The sequence below is a fragment of the Mya arenaria genome, chromosome 5, assembly GCF_026914265.1.
Source record: "Mya arenaria isolate MELC-2E11 chromosome 5, ASM2691426v1".
NCBI lineage: Eukaryota > Metazoa > Mollusca > Bivalvia > Myida > Myidae > Mya > Mya arenaria.
In genome coordinates this window covers 51,701,742-51,715,253 of record NC_069126.1, presented here as the reverse complement: position 1 = coordinate 51,715,253, position 13,512 = coordinate 51,701,742, and the positions used below count along the sequence as shown (strand labels likewise).

At 32.9% G+C, this 13,512-nt stretch overlaps 1 long non-coding RNA gene across 1 annotated transcript; it reads right to left on the bottom strand.

Moving 5' to 3' along the window:
- Positions 1-8,903: 8,903 nt before the first annotated feature.
- Positions 8,904-10,942, bottom strand: LOC128233835 (uncharacterized). The gene is made up of 3 exons (XR_008260791.1): positions 10,862-10,942; positions 10,375-10,456; positions 8,904-9,879 (listed from the first exon to the last, which is right to left on the bottom strand). It is a non-coding gene; the product is annotated as an uncharacterized LOC128233835 (long non-coding RNA).
- Between the last annotated feature and the right edge of the window lie 2,570 nt (positions 10,943-13,512).

The window sequence follows — 13,512 nt, the reverse complement described above, 5'->3', positions numbered from 1 at the left end:
CCCATGGAATTAAAAAAATAATAACAATTAAAACTTGCTACTAAAAATACCCAGGGAAGCCTTTCAGAAATATGGCATGTATGTTATACCATAACATGTGTTTGTTCTTTATCATTGTGCCTAAAAAGAACACCTTTGGTTCGGGCTACCCAACCCCACCTATGAATAAAGGGCTGACCCTACCATTTTTTTCTTAAAAAACGCAAACAAAATCATAATGGCCATGATATCCCTAAATCGCTCACCTGAATAAAAGTGTTTAACCTTTGTAATCAATGTAGCTTGATATTTGTTCTCAAAAATGTACAAATGATTCAAATTTCAAAACTGTACATATAGCTTCAAAAATAGAAAGTAGGTCAAAAGGGCACCTGGCAATGTCAATATTGACATATTTTTCAAGCTGTACACATGCTCGAAATTTCATAACAGAGACTTCAAAAATAAGAAACATCAAAAAGGTACAACAAAGGTAATCCAAACACTGCATTGATTTTGTTTTCAAAACTATACACATGGTCAAAATGTTATTGAATTGCTGCACCTTAAAAAAAGAGAGTAGGTCAAAAGATCAAAGTCAAGGTCATTCGAGAACAATATTGATATTTGTTTTCAAAACTCTACACATGGCCCAAATTTCATTGCTGTAGTTTCAAAAATAAGAAAGTAGGCTAACAGGTCATCCAGCTACTACATTGCTATTTGTTTACAGAATTGTGATTATGGTCAAAATTTCTTCATTGTAGTTTCAAAAAAAAGACAGAAGGTCAAAAAGGGTGGGACCGAATTTAACCCAATGAGCGTAAATGCACAATCTTGGTAGAGGACCACTTATTCATCCCACGTTAACTCAGTAACTTTTGAAAATCGGCTGTCCCATGCATATATTTTGACAATAAATAATGTTAAGGTGGGTTTGGAGGCATCTGTGTGTTGAACAATAATATTTCCTCAAACCAATCAGTTTTTAGTATACAAATTGTCACATTGCATTGGCTATATCAGATATTGGTTGTTTTGGGTCATTTTGAGCTGTCACAAATAATATACACCACATTATACATGCTATACTATGCAAACTGAAGTTAATCAAACATTTACTTTTCATTTTATCATAACTCAAACCAAAAAAACTAGTTTGCCGCAAGCTCGTGACAAGTTCACCATAAGTTTGCGCACGCTTGCTGCGACCTTATTAAGATTGCAGCCCTAAAATGTTATGCATGCGGATGTGCGCGAAGAAATTAACCTTGCGAACATTTTATGTTTCGTAAGCTTCCAAAAAGCACCCCGCAATCTTAGTATAGGTTACGATTGCTTCACCTTTGCAGTCTTGCAATCTTAAAAAAATTAAGATCGCAACAAGCCTGCAATTTCTTAAGCTTATAAAATTAAGATTGCGCGACTAACAATAATGAACTTATGCATTTTTTTTTTTTATGTGGTTAATTTATTATAATAGTTAGAATAATACTATAAGAAGGGCACAGCGAGCAACCTTAATTCACAACAGTTTATTACAACTGGAACAAAATTACCCTATATCTCTCAGCAGAGATCTTCTTTTGACAATATATGACCATATTATATTATATATTTTTTATATTTTTTATTTTTAATATATTTTTTTATTTTATTTTTTTTGTCAAGATAGTAAATATATGTCATTTGAAAAAAAGTTATTAGTCACTTTTTTATGAAAAATTGTGGAATATTTTTTTAAATGTCATATATTCACTATCTTGACCAAAAAAAAATATTAAAAAAAAATAAAATATTTTTTTTTATATATATTTCTGTATTCAGGCAATGTGACGAGCACCTGTGGTCAACACTGGTTAATTATTTGTTAAACAGGTTAAATATTATATTTACAAAATAGCCATATTCTAACGTAGCTGTATTCTAACGGTTACGCATTTAAGACGAAACGCTCTTCACTGGCGGAGGTAGTTTCGAACTCCCGCCATGATTGTCAAATTATAGCGCCAAATAAACTGAAGTGTTGTTTTGCTTATTTAAGGTAAGTTCAAGCGATGTAAGGAGTATAATTCAATAACTTTTATAACGATCTTTTATGCTATATTATTGTTTAAAATAACAGAGCAACATTTTGAAGTAATGCGCAAATATGTTTTGTTGAACTGCCTTTTCGCGACAAACGTACGAAAAACGTTTGTGTAGAAACACAGTTTAATGATTGTTTTTGACTAGCGTACAGCTAATACTTCATTTTTATATATTTTAGCAGCTTGTTAGTTCTTTATTATATCTTGTCAAAACAAATAAAAAAGTTCTTCAGGAAAATAATGAAAAGTAGTGAATGAGAAATCATTTCCAGGTTTCAAATATGTTAATATCTTTTGAAATATAGCTGCAATCAATACAAAGCCCCAAGACATTGTTGATTGGACAGTTTAAATAAATTCGACTCAGTCACAAATATACTCTTTTTGTTTAAAGACATTATAGCATTTTGATTTGAAATCGAATATGCTCAACTCCTAATTACAGCTTCTCATGTTGCAATGGATAAATGGGTATGATTCATGCTTGTTAAATATTGAACCTCAAAACTTTAAAAACATTTTAAATTTTGGTCCTTCAATGGACTTTTGCATCGCCCCCCCCCCCCTTGACCTTTTAAATTAAATAACTACTATGCAAGCAAATTGTGGTTAAGTATCTGAAATGTTGTTTCGTCTATTTTAGCCAACCCAAAGGAGCTAACAAAAAAATCATCAGCCCTAAAAAGAATCAACCAGTGAAGGAGAAAAACATTCAAAGCCGTAAATTGCCAAATTCATCAGTGAGTAGACTATTTTTTAAAGCACATGGTAAGATTTTCATTCTGATTTTGAAAACAATATGGTGGATGTGTGGAGTGGATTTTATTTGTAGCGGACAAACACTAATGAGAATCTTTAAAAAAAATCAGACTCAATAAATTTGAGCTCTTTGGTTTGAACGAATATATATATGCGACATTGAAATCTTAATTCGCACTGATTTGATAACCAACTAGCCGTTAGTTATTTGAAAATGTTGGCAGTCAAAAAAAAAAGAAATATTTTTCAGGTTGGAATATGAATGTCAAAGTCTCAGACAAAAGCTTCCAGAGTTAAGAAAAGACCACTTCAACAAATCAAGCATGATAAGAATGACTGCAAAAAATATTTTCGCAGATGCGTTTCGTCATCAAGTGTATAAGGAAAACGGACCTGTCTACAGAGACAAGATGTAAATGTCAAGGATTGAAATGAACAATTCAATGCCTTCTTACTAATTGTGTTATGCGTCATAAAAATTAAAACTGTTATAAATGGATATGTAGTAATGATGAAATTATCACCCTGTGGCGAATGACATTAACTATTCATGAACTTAGTTCATGAATGACATTTGGAAAAAATCGTGTTCATGAACTGTCAAGTTCATTCACTAAGCGGGAGTTCATGAACTTAGTGTGAGTTCATGAAAATGATTTGTCCAAATTGTCATTCATGAATAGTTGATGGCATTCTCTCTCAACAAACACACGCTTGACGTCACTGACATGGATAAGTCATTTGCTGGACTAAAGAAGCTCGATACATGGAAAATGACAAATGCGATTCAATAAATACGCTGATATTCTAGAATCAAAATAACAACTGTATAACTAACTTTTATCAGTAAATACAAAACTGTGAGTCTGGCGCGCTGATGCAAACCATAAGGTCATTAATAACTATGCATATAAACTCCAGAACCTTAATGAACCATTTATGTACAGGTGCATACTAATTGTTTCTTAAATACAATCATTTTATCAACAGTGTAAGTTTGAATTTTTTATCTATGTTTTTATGCACATTGGTTAAAAGTACATGTTCGAAAAATATAATGATTTAATTAAGTAGAGATAACGGTTTTACTTGCGTCTATGCTGTAAGAGCACAGTAGGGCATGTGAGCGAATTTCATAAAGCCTTTTAGAGCATCTTGGGTCATTTGCTTTCTTACCCTGCTGCGTTCATACAGCATAAACGCAGTAAAATGTGAGCAAAACTTGTAACTTAAATACATAATCATAAATGAAAAAAAATGTTCATTGCGGTTAAACAGTAGCAGTATCTTTTATCTCGTTCTGTGCGTCACAGATACAAAAGTTGAAGACTTTCGCTAATGTATCAAATAATGCAATTGAGTATTTGTTCTTTTAGAAATGTAACCAACAACATATGTTTGTGTGAAAGAATAGCTGATTTTGTAATGTATTATAATATGTTTGTTTTAAATGACTACTCCTTAATTAAGAAAAGTAATCTACATTTCATGATGAAATGAAATTGGTTACCTAAAACAGGAGCTTACAAGAAAGTGTTTTTAATTTTCTTGTTGACTAATTTTTTTCATAATAGTGGTTGACATTTTAAACAAGAAAGTTATAATGTACCTTTTGATAATAAATAGTTTTCTACAACATGTGCAACATATAACATGACATGTTGTCTTTAAATTTGTCTCAGTGTGTTCACATGCATTCTTGTGAACAGGCTTTATCACTAATCACTCAGTAAAACATAGGATTACTTAAGAATTGGTAGATACAATTTTCGATCAAACTTGGTCAGAAAACATGTTTGTTAATATAAAAAGTTGATTAGTTAAAACTACCAACATGAAGGTCACTTGAGCTTAGTAAAATCGGTGTAAGCCCTTCTCAATTGTATGTCGATTATCTTAATGCTTTCTAATTCTGGTAGCAAATGTTCATTGCCCTTAATTTGATATTGCATTAAAAAATTACGAACTCATTAAAATTGAATCTGACATATTTAATGAGACCATTAATTAATGCTTAAAAAATAAACAACCATTAACAGAGCATTAAAAAAAATAATGGGCATCTTAGTTCTTACTAATAAATGCGATATTAAGGGGTACTTTTTCATGGAGCTTTAATGGCACATGAACTTAATGCCAGTTAAAAAATCCATGGTGTTTACAATTTTTAATGGTTTATTTTAAGAAGCTTTTCAAGGCTCTCAAAATCATTTTAACAAGATATAATTTAAAAGGGTTTTAATGTTCTTCTTGTTTCATGGCTTTTTAACATATTGCATTAAAACTGTGGTAATGAAAATGCCATTAATTAGTAAGAAGTGAGAGGTAAATTTTAATGGTGACCTGTTAAAACTCAATTAAAACTGTTTGAAAAAAATATGGCCAATTTCATTACCCTTTTAATGGCATGTGCATCCAGTAGTGATAGTTAGATGGCAAAACACCTTAGTCTCCCTCTTTTTTACTTAAATTGGAAAACAGCCTTAAGTCTTCAAAGTTTTCATATGACTAAATATTGTAGTGGATGTGGACACCTGTTGAAGTCTGATTCTTTCTATGTACAATATCTGTTCTAACAAAATATGTACATAATTATTTTCTATCAAATACTTTCCGCAAGAATATGCCATACTTAAGTCAGTTATCTTTTGTTGTATGTAATCTAATAGCAGAAAATACAGAACTGTTAGTATATACTTTGTCCTCGTTTTAGTTAATATTTAGTTTTAGTTCAATTGTGAAGAAAACTTGCATCTTATCAAGTCAGTCGAGTCTGCTTCATGGAAAAACCAGTAATGTTGTCATGTGAGAAAACTCATAACCTCCAGGATGACATAACTGTTACATTATAATTTACCTGCTTGTACATGTTCGAAAAACCTTGTATAGCAATTAGGTTGTATTTTTCATTTATTCTTCATGAAATTTGGTTTGAATGATTGCTTAAATCAATTTATGGTTGATTTCAAATACTAGTCATTGGGGATCAAAAACTAGGTCACCATTTTCTTGGGGGTCATAAACTAGGTCACCAGCTTATACAATTCGACCTTAAAAGCACACACCTAATAAGGCAGCGCGCGAACTGCGCAACCTTGCTAGCTTGCGCAAACTTGCATGCTTGCGAACCTTGCAAGCTTGCGCAACCTTGCCAGCTTGCGCATCCTCGCTAGCTTGCCTTACCTTGCAAGCTTGCACAAGCTAGTAATTAAGGTTGCAATCGTTCCAATCGCAAGCGTGCGCAACCTTACCAGCTTGCGAAATCTTCGAAAGGTTGCAGAAAACTCTCAAGAATCTACCATCAAGGTTGCGCAAGCTTGCGCATGCTTAGATTTAAGGTTGCGAATGTTCCAATCGCAATCTTATTGCATACTTAAATAAGTTTGTCGCACGCTTATTATGATTGCGACTGCAATCTTGATGCGACCTTGCCACAACCTTAATTTAGATTGCGGTTTTGGTTTGGGAAGAAGGAAGGTTTATCTTATCGCTTTCAAGGATTAAATGCTGCTGTGTTCGCTATTTTTGGTATGCATGCCAGATATCCATTGTCCCAAATTTACGAATAAGATACGTTCCTTAGATTTACAGCCATTTATTTTGGTTATAAATGGCAGCGTAATATCTTAAAAGGGTTCAATCAAACAAAGAATATATATAGATAAACTTAATGAAAAGTACCCTTTAGGTAAAATGGATAAAAAGTAAGTTTTAGGCTTTGTTTTAATCACGACTGGGTTTACACAAAAAATCCATCAGATACGTTCTTAATCGATCCTCATAATACGTTCTAAACCTATATATAGGTACAGGCAGTTATGTGCTTTAATATATAACTAAAATGCATAAATGTCAAATCAGCATTGACGAAGTAATTAAGCATTGAATTTAATGTGCATTAGATACGTTCGAATGAGATACGTTCTAGAAATAATTTAATTTAATTGAAATAAATCTAGCTAAATGGCATAGATGCAAATCATCAATATTTTAACATCCGCCGGAACCATGATGTAGACGTTTTTGTTTATTACACATCAAGTTTGAATGCGGCGCGAACGTTTGAAACGTCAAAGATACATGACAAGGACAAAGTGAGTACAGTTTGCGATTGAAATTGTTATATCTCAGTTATTTTAGGATAACTTTTAAATATATGATTTTAGTAATGGTCTATTCATACTTAAGGTAAATGAAACATACCATGTAGTAGTTTAGAAAGAGTATCGGGATGGCAAATAAATAACGTATCTTATGCATGTCAACGTATCTTATGAGGTATGAATATATGCAAAATATTTAAATAAAACCGTGAAAATCAAACAATTATTGGACTGATAATCCATCCACACAATACTGTACATAACTGTTTATCATAGAAGTTGTCGAGCGGCATAATGAGCTTTTTGGGGTTGAGTGAATGTTGGAATTATTTTAAATCCAGACATGGTATGGGGCCATGTGATGTAATCGGTGGAACAGCCAAAACAACAGCATATGTGGCTGTCAAAGAATGCCAAATTAGTATTCAGAACGCTAGTGATTTCTTTGCATGGGGAGTTCAGAACCAAAAGTATCATGCAACTACAGATTCTACTCTCAAAATGAGTATGAGAGTATATTTTAGAAACAAAAAAAAAACCCAAAACTATATGCTGCCTTTCTAAAGAGCAAAGAACGGTACACCTCAGTTCAGTTGTTTTGTTTCACTGTGACGGTTGCTTGATAGAGGGTGAGTTATGCAGCATTTGGACATTGCAGCAAAGAAAGGCAACATCAAATCACAAGAAATGCAAGAAAATCAACTAAAGAAACAAGCACAACTATCTGAAGAGTTGGTAGACAAAGTTAAAACCAAGAACACACGACCAGACACTCCGAATAGTCTTTCAATTACAGATCTAAAGTAAGGAGAGTTTGTTGCTGCCATTTATGAAGAAAAATGGTATGTTGGAAAGGTTACTGGAATGGACATAGAAAGTAAGACCATTGACATAACATTCATGGAAGAAAGTTGAAGTTTAAAGTCAAATTGTACAGAAGGCCAAGTGCTCCCGATGAGTTAGGACTTAATATAAAAGACGTTATTTGCCGTATTGAAGGTCCAACGCCAAAAGGAAAGTCAAGAGGACTATTCAAGTTGAAAATGAAGTTGAATATTGATAAATTTATGGAGTGTATAAACTACAATAGTAATTATGGTAAATCATTTATCAAGGCACATGTTACAATGTTTTGATTTTAAGCATCTTATTTATATTGCGTAAGATTAGTGTCAAGTTGACTGAAGAGATGAAAAGGTGAATTTTCATTGGTTAAATTAGATTTTTCGTCCAATCAGAGAGCACGTAAAATAATAATAGTAAAATATTCACATTGTGTTATAAAAATCCATCTATTTGAAACAAATGGAATACAATGCTTGAATAAATATGCCAATAAATTAGTTAGTACACATGAAATACATATATATACCATGTTTTGTCACCATTTTTCAAACCTAACTAAAAAAATATTGTTTACCATAGGTGTCCTGCCCCAACAACAGAGTACATCATTCTTACAACCTGGTTACACTTTGGTTAAAAAAAAATTGTGCCTGTCAAAAGCAACAATAAAGAAATAAAAGAAATCAATCAAGGGCAGTATCAAGAATAAAGGGTTTGTAAGTAATTACGGTATTGAAAACCCCAACGTTCCTTCCCATTGCCACAAATTGGACGTGGAAAATGGGTGGCAGTTGGTGGAGTATTGGAACGGGTGGCACTTCTTAAAAACGATGAAAAACAGAAGACAATGGGACTTTGATATAATTTTCAACATTTCTTTTTTTCACCAAATGCCACCCAAACTTGGCAGTTAGTGGATTATTGGAACATTTTCTAACAGGTGCCACGTGACCGTTGGTAAAGTATTGGAACATTTTCCAACAATTTTCCATCAAATGCCACGATCATTCTTTTTTATCTTTTTTTTTCTCCAAATGCCACGCCAACGTGGAACTCGGTGGAAATAATGTTGCACTTAGGATTATGAAGTATGCATAAAACAAAAAAACACATAATCATTCTTTGCAGTTATTTAGTTTCATATGTACACAATAACACAAAGTGTCACAGTTGATGGTGAAGAGCTGTCTGCATTTCTACATTTGAAAAAATCCTAAAAAAAAACAGTTTTAGTATTATTCAATTTGGAGGTTTCATTAGCATACCATTATTCAAAATTTATTTATAAGATTAGATGCATAAATAAAACAAAAACATTATAAACATATTCTTAGATATATATCTTGAGCTTTGGGCCTAGCAATAATAATACCAAGTATTACAACAAAATTATATATAAAAAAATGTTAGAATCCAGCCAGACAAATCCCCTGCGAAATAATTATGAATCGTTCATGAATGATTCATGTTCTTTTCTTGAACTGTTCATGAACCAAGTGCATGAACTATTCATGAACGTTAAATGGACCATTTCACAAAAAATCATGAAAAAATAAGTTCATAAACAATTGTTGAACTAATGCAGCCATGAACTATTCATGAATATTTGAGTTTATGATTTCTGTTCATGGGTAGATATTTCATGAATGTACATGTTCATGAAATCTTCTAAAACTGTTCTTGAACCAAATAAAATCAATGTGACTATTTGTTCATGACAACTCAGAAACTCTTCATGAATGTTTGGAATTGTTTTGCAATACAAGAATATGAAACACAGATACTGGAACTATCAAAGAAATTTATGAATACCCAACAAAAAATACAGTGTGTCAAATTGCTAAATGGCAACATGCCATTTTTTGCATCTGGTTTGGGTTTAGCCTTCCCTATACAGGAACAGTTTTTCACTTCTTTCTTAGTTAAGATGGCAAACTCAGTTTTTTGTCACAGTTTCCAAAATGGCATCTGTATCAATGTTGAAGCCTGCAGCAACTGACATGGAGTTATTATGGCAGGGTTGATTCTATACTGCAGGAATAGGTTCCCCCATTTCCTCACTTTCTTTCTCAAATGGTGGTTGTCTTCCTCTTTTGTTTTCTCTAAAAAAATATATGACATTGAATTTAGATGTTGATGATAATAAACAAGTTTAAATATAATTAAATTCTTTTTTTCTTCAAATCAGGCCAATTTAAGATTATCTTATCTCGAGAAATATTGAAGAGATATTAGGCTGTTCACATGGAAGTTTCATCGTGCTGTTGGAACACATTTCGCAAGCACTGTTGGTACAGGGCGATTCGCCTAAGCCTTAAGGTAAAAGTAAACTATTGGTAATCAACCGTCAAGTCCTGGAGTCATATGACTGCTACAAAGTTGACAGTTGAAGGGCATTGCTCTCAGAGTAGGAGGGCTAAGTTTGAGAGAAATGTGTCGTCCAGGGAAAAACAATAAATGAACAACTTGGGATACACAGCTTAATAAAATGAATCAAATATAAATTGTATTTTTGAAATTAATTCAACAATGATGACGCCCTTTCATGACAAGAAAAAACGTCATAAATTCTGAAATCTCTTAAATAAGCCCCTTACCTGTTACTCTAGTAACGGGGACAGTTGACATCCTCACTTTCGTCACATAGCAGATTAACTGTATGCATTGTCTTCATTGCGTCTAAAATGGAGAATCAATTCTCTGAATATCATAAACAATTATGAGTAAGACATGATATCTTCACCCAATCACTCAGGAATATAAACAGAATGCAGTCACTATCATTAATTCTGAACTGTCACATATTTTCGCGACTTCTTTAAATTGTCTTTTTCCGACGAATAAAAGTATTTCACTAGGAAAACCATTTAAAAATGATGATGCAAAATTATTATAAGCGCTAATAAATTGTTTTGTAAGAAAACATATTATTTATAAGTAGAAAACGTAAACTGACAATTAACATGCTCTTTCCAGCAATATACACAGTCACTTGATCTTGTCATTGAATAACATTGTACATTTAGTATGGAGTCAAAACCAATTTAGTTCAACACTATGTTCAAGTGATTGGTATAAACTCACCAGTTCTCCATTATGGTCAAATAAACTACACAAAAATAATTGAAAGGCTCATCCAGTATCGTCTGCATAAATGTACTTCCGGTGCACCGGTTCAAATTCAAAATGGTGGCTTTTTGTTGTCTTTCAGCTGTGTTTACAAATTTGGTCAGTGATTAAAGCTGCACTCTCTCACAGATTTACCATTTTTACAACTTTTATTTTATTTTTTGTCTTGGAAAGAGCAAATGTTTGCATAAATATCTGCAAACCAATGATATAATGTTGCTGACAAAAAATCAGATTGTAGATTTTCATATTTCAGTTCGAAAATTAATGTTTTATGGCTTGGTTTAAGAAAATTGCATAAAACATACATTTTTGAACTTAACTATAAAAATATGCGATCTAACTTTTTGTCAGCCGTCTTACATAACTGGTTTCCATGGAATTTCGCAAAAGTTGGCTCGTTCCAAGACAAAAAATAAACAAGAGGGCCATGATGGCCCTAAATCGTTCACCTGATTCAATGGTTTAACATTTGTTATCAATATACCTTGTTTCTCAAAGAATATTGAACAAGAGCTGTCACAGTATGTGACGAATGCCCCCGAATGTGACAACAATTGACTTATGAACAAGTACATGAAAAGTTGATCTTGCCTTTACGTGTCAAATAGCAAGTAAAAATTGCCTCTGAACAAAAAAATACGACCTACACTTGACAGCCTACACCCTTATGTCCTCATATTTAACATTCCATCTTTCTTCTAAGATGTAGGGACCTTGGTCTTGCACACGACATGTCGTCTAGGTATGTCGAATACATGTGGCAAGTCATTTTAAAATCTGTCCATACAAGAGAAAGTTACAGCCCTGACATGACAGTCTATACTCCATGTACTTATATGCAACATTCCATTGTGAATAAACAAAAAGTGTGACCTTCAACTTAGAGGTAAGGACACGGGTCTTGCTCGTGACCTGTCGTCTTGGTATGTTGAACACATGTGGCAAGTCATTTTAAAATCTGTCCATACAAGAGAAAGATATAGCCCGGACACCACAACCTATACCCTATGTCCTTATTTATGCAGAATTTCATTGTGAATAACACTTAGTGTGACCTTGACCTTAGAGGTAGGGACATGGGTCTTGCACGCAACACGTCGTCTTGATATGTCAAACACATGTGGCAAGTCATTTTAAAATATGTCCATACAAGAGAAAGTTACAGCCCGGACACGACAATAAAAACATACTGGTGGAACATGTCGCCTTGATAATCACTGACATGTCTTGTCACAGTTGCCTGCACACTGACAGGACTTGCCACAGTTTCCTGAACACTGCCAGGATTTGGTTCAGTTGCCTGCACACTGACATAACTTGATGATTGACTGCACACTGACAGAATTTGATTCTCACCTGCACACTGACAGGACATACAGTACAGATGAAAAAAGATTAAACTATATTTTAGTATTAAAATACAAATCATTTGATCTTCCCCACCCAGATTTATATTGTTCAAGGACCCTGAGTTTATTCATTACATGAGTTTAAACATATTGGATAAAATACGTAAGGACGTTTATACCTGGAGCTAAAAATCCAATAAACAAAAGAGTAGCTGTACACATTTTTAGGCTGATTTTCTTTCACATTGGACAATCATCTCCCCTGCATAGTTAACTATTTTCTTGTGGCCGTACCTTGAATCTTACCAGTATGCCAAAGTATATATACTGGTACGCGTGCAGCGTTTAGTTCCCTTAATGATTTTCCATAACACTGCCCATACAATACGGTATATCAAAGATATCTCAGGCATTCCAGAAATGCATGCTGTTATTATGTTTGTAAGTTTAAAAACAAAGTGAAATTGATGTAACGGATATTACATTGAATGTTGAAATGATTTGTTTACATTTTAAATAAGCTTTACAAATATTAACACGTGTTTAACTGTTTCATCTAATGTATGAAAGTACTTAAATACAAACATGTAGACAAACAATACCCAACAAGTGCATAACTGTTGAAATGAATAAGTAGTAGGTTGAATGAATTTGCAACTATTTATTAACGTCTTTGTAAAAGAAGCAACAAAAACAACTCACAGTGTACAACGAAAGAACAGCTCATTCAAGATGTTTGAGGTTGATTAGCATATTCCATTGTAAAACAAATTGTACATGCCCACGGAGGAAAAGGTGAAACATATGAGAACAGCACAACATCATGATGTTGTGAACAGATAAAATAAGACCACATAATGTTTACTTTTGACAGAACAGAACAGAACATTTATTGATAACTTGAATATATACAGTTCATCGTTATTACAATAACAAAAGCACATGGCATAGCGTTATAATACGAGAGTGCATAAACATATTTAAATATATAAGTGGTTTTAATATTTTTATAACATGTTTAAAGCAATAAAGTTAAGCATTATTATTCAAAGCGTTATATCGTCACTTACCCGCTATATCTTAAAAGCATTCTTGCAATACAAAGCTTGTTTTCGAAGACATGCAATATTCGAAGTTTGATAATTGTTTAAACTTAAAAGTACTTGGTCTTGCATAGTAATATTTATCTATTTATGTATTTTTCCTTATATCATTATATTTTGGACAAATCAAAACAAACTGATATTTGTCTTC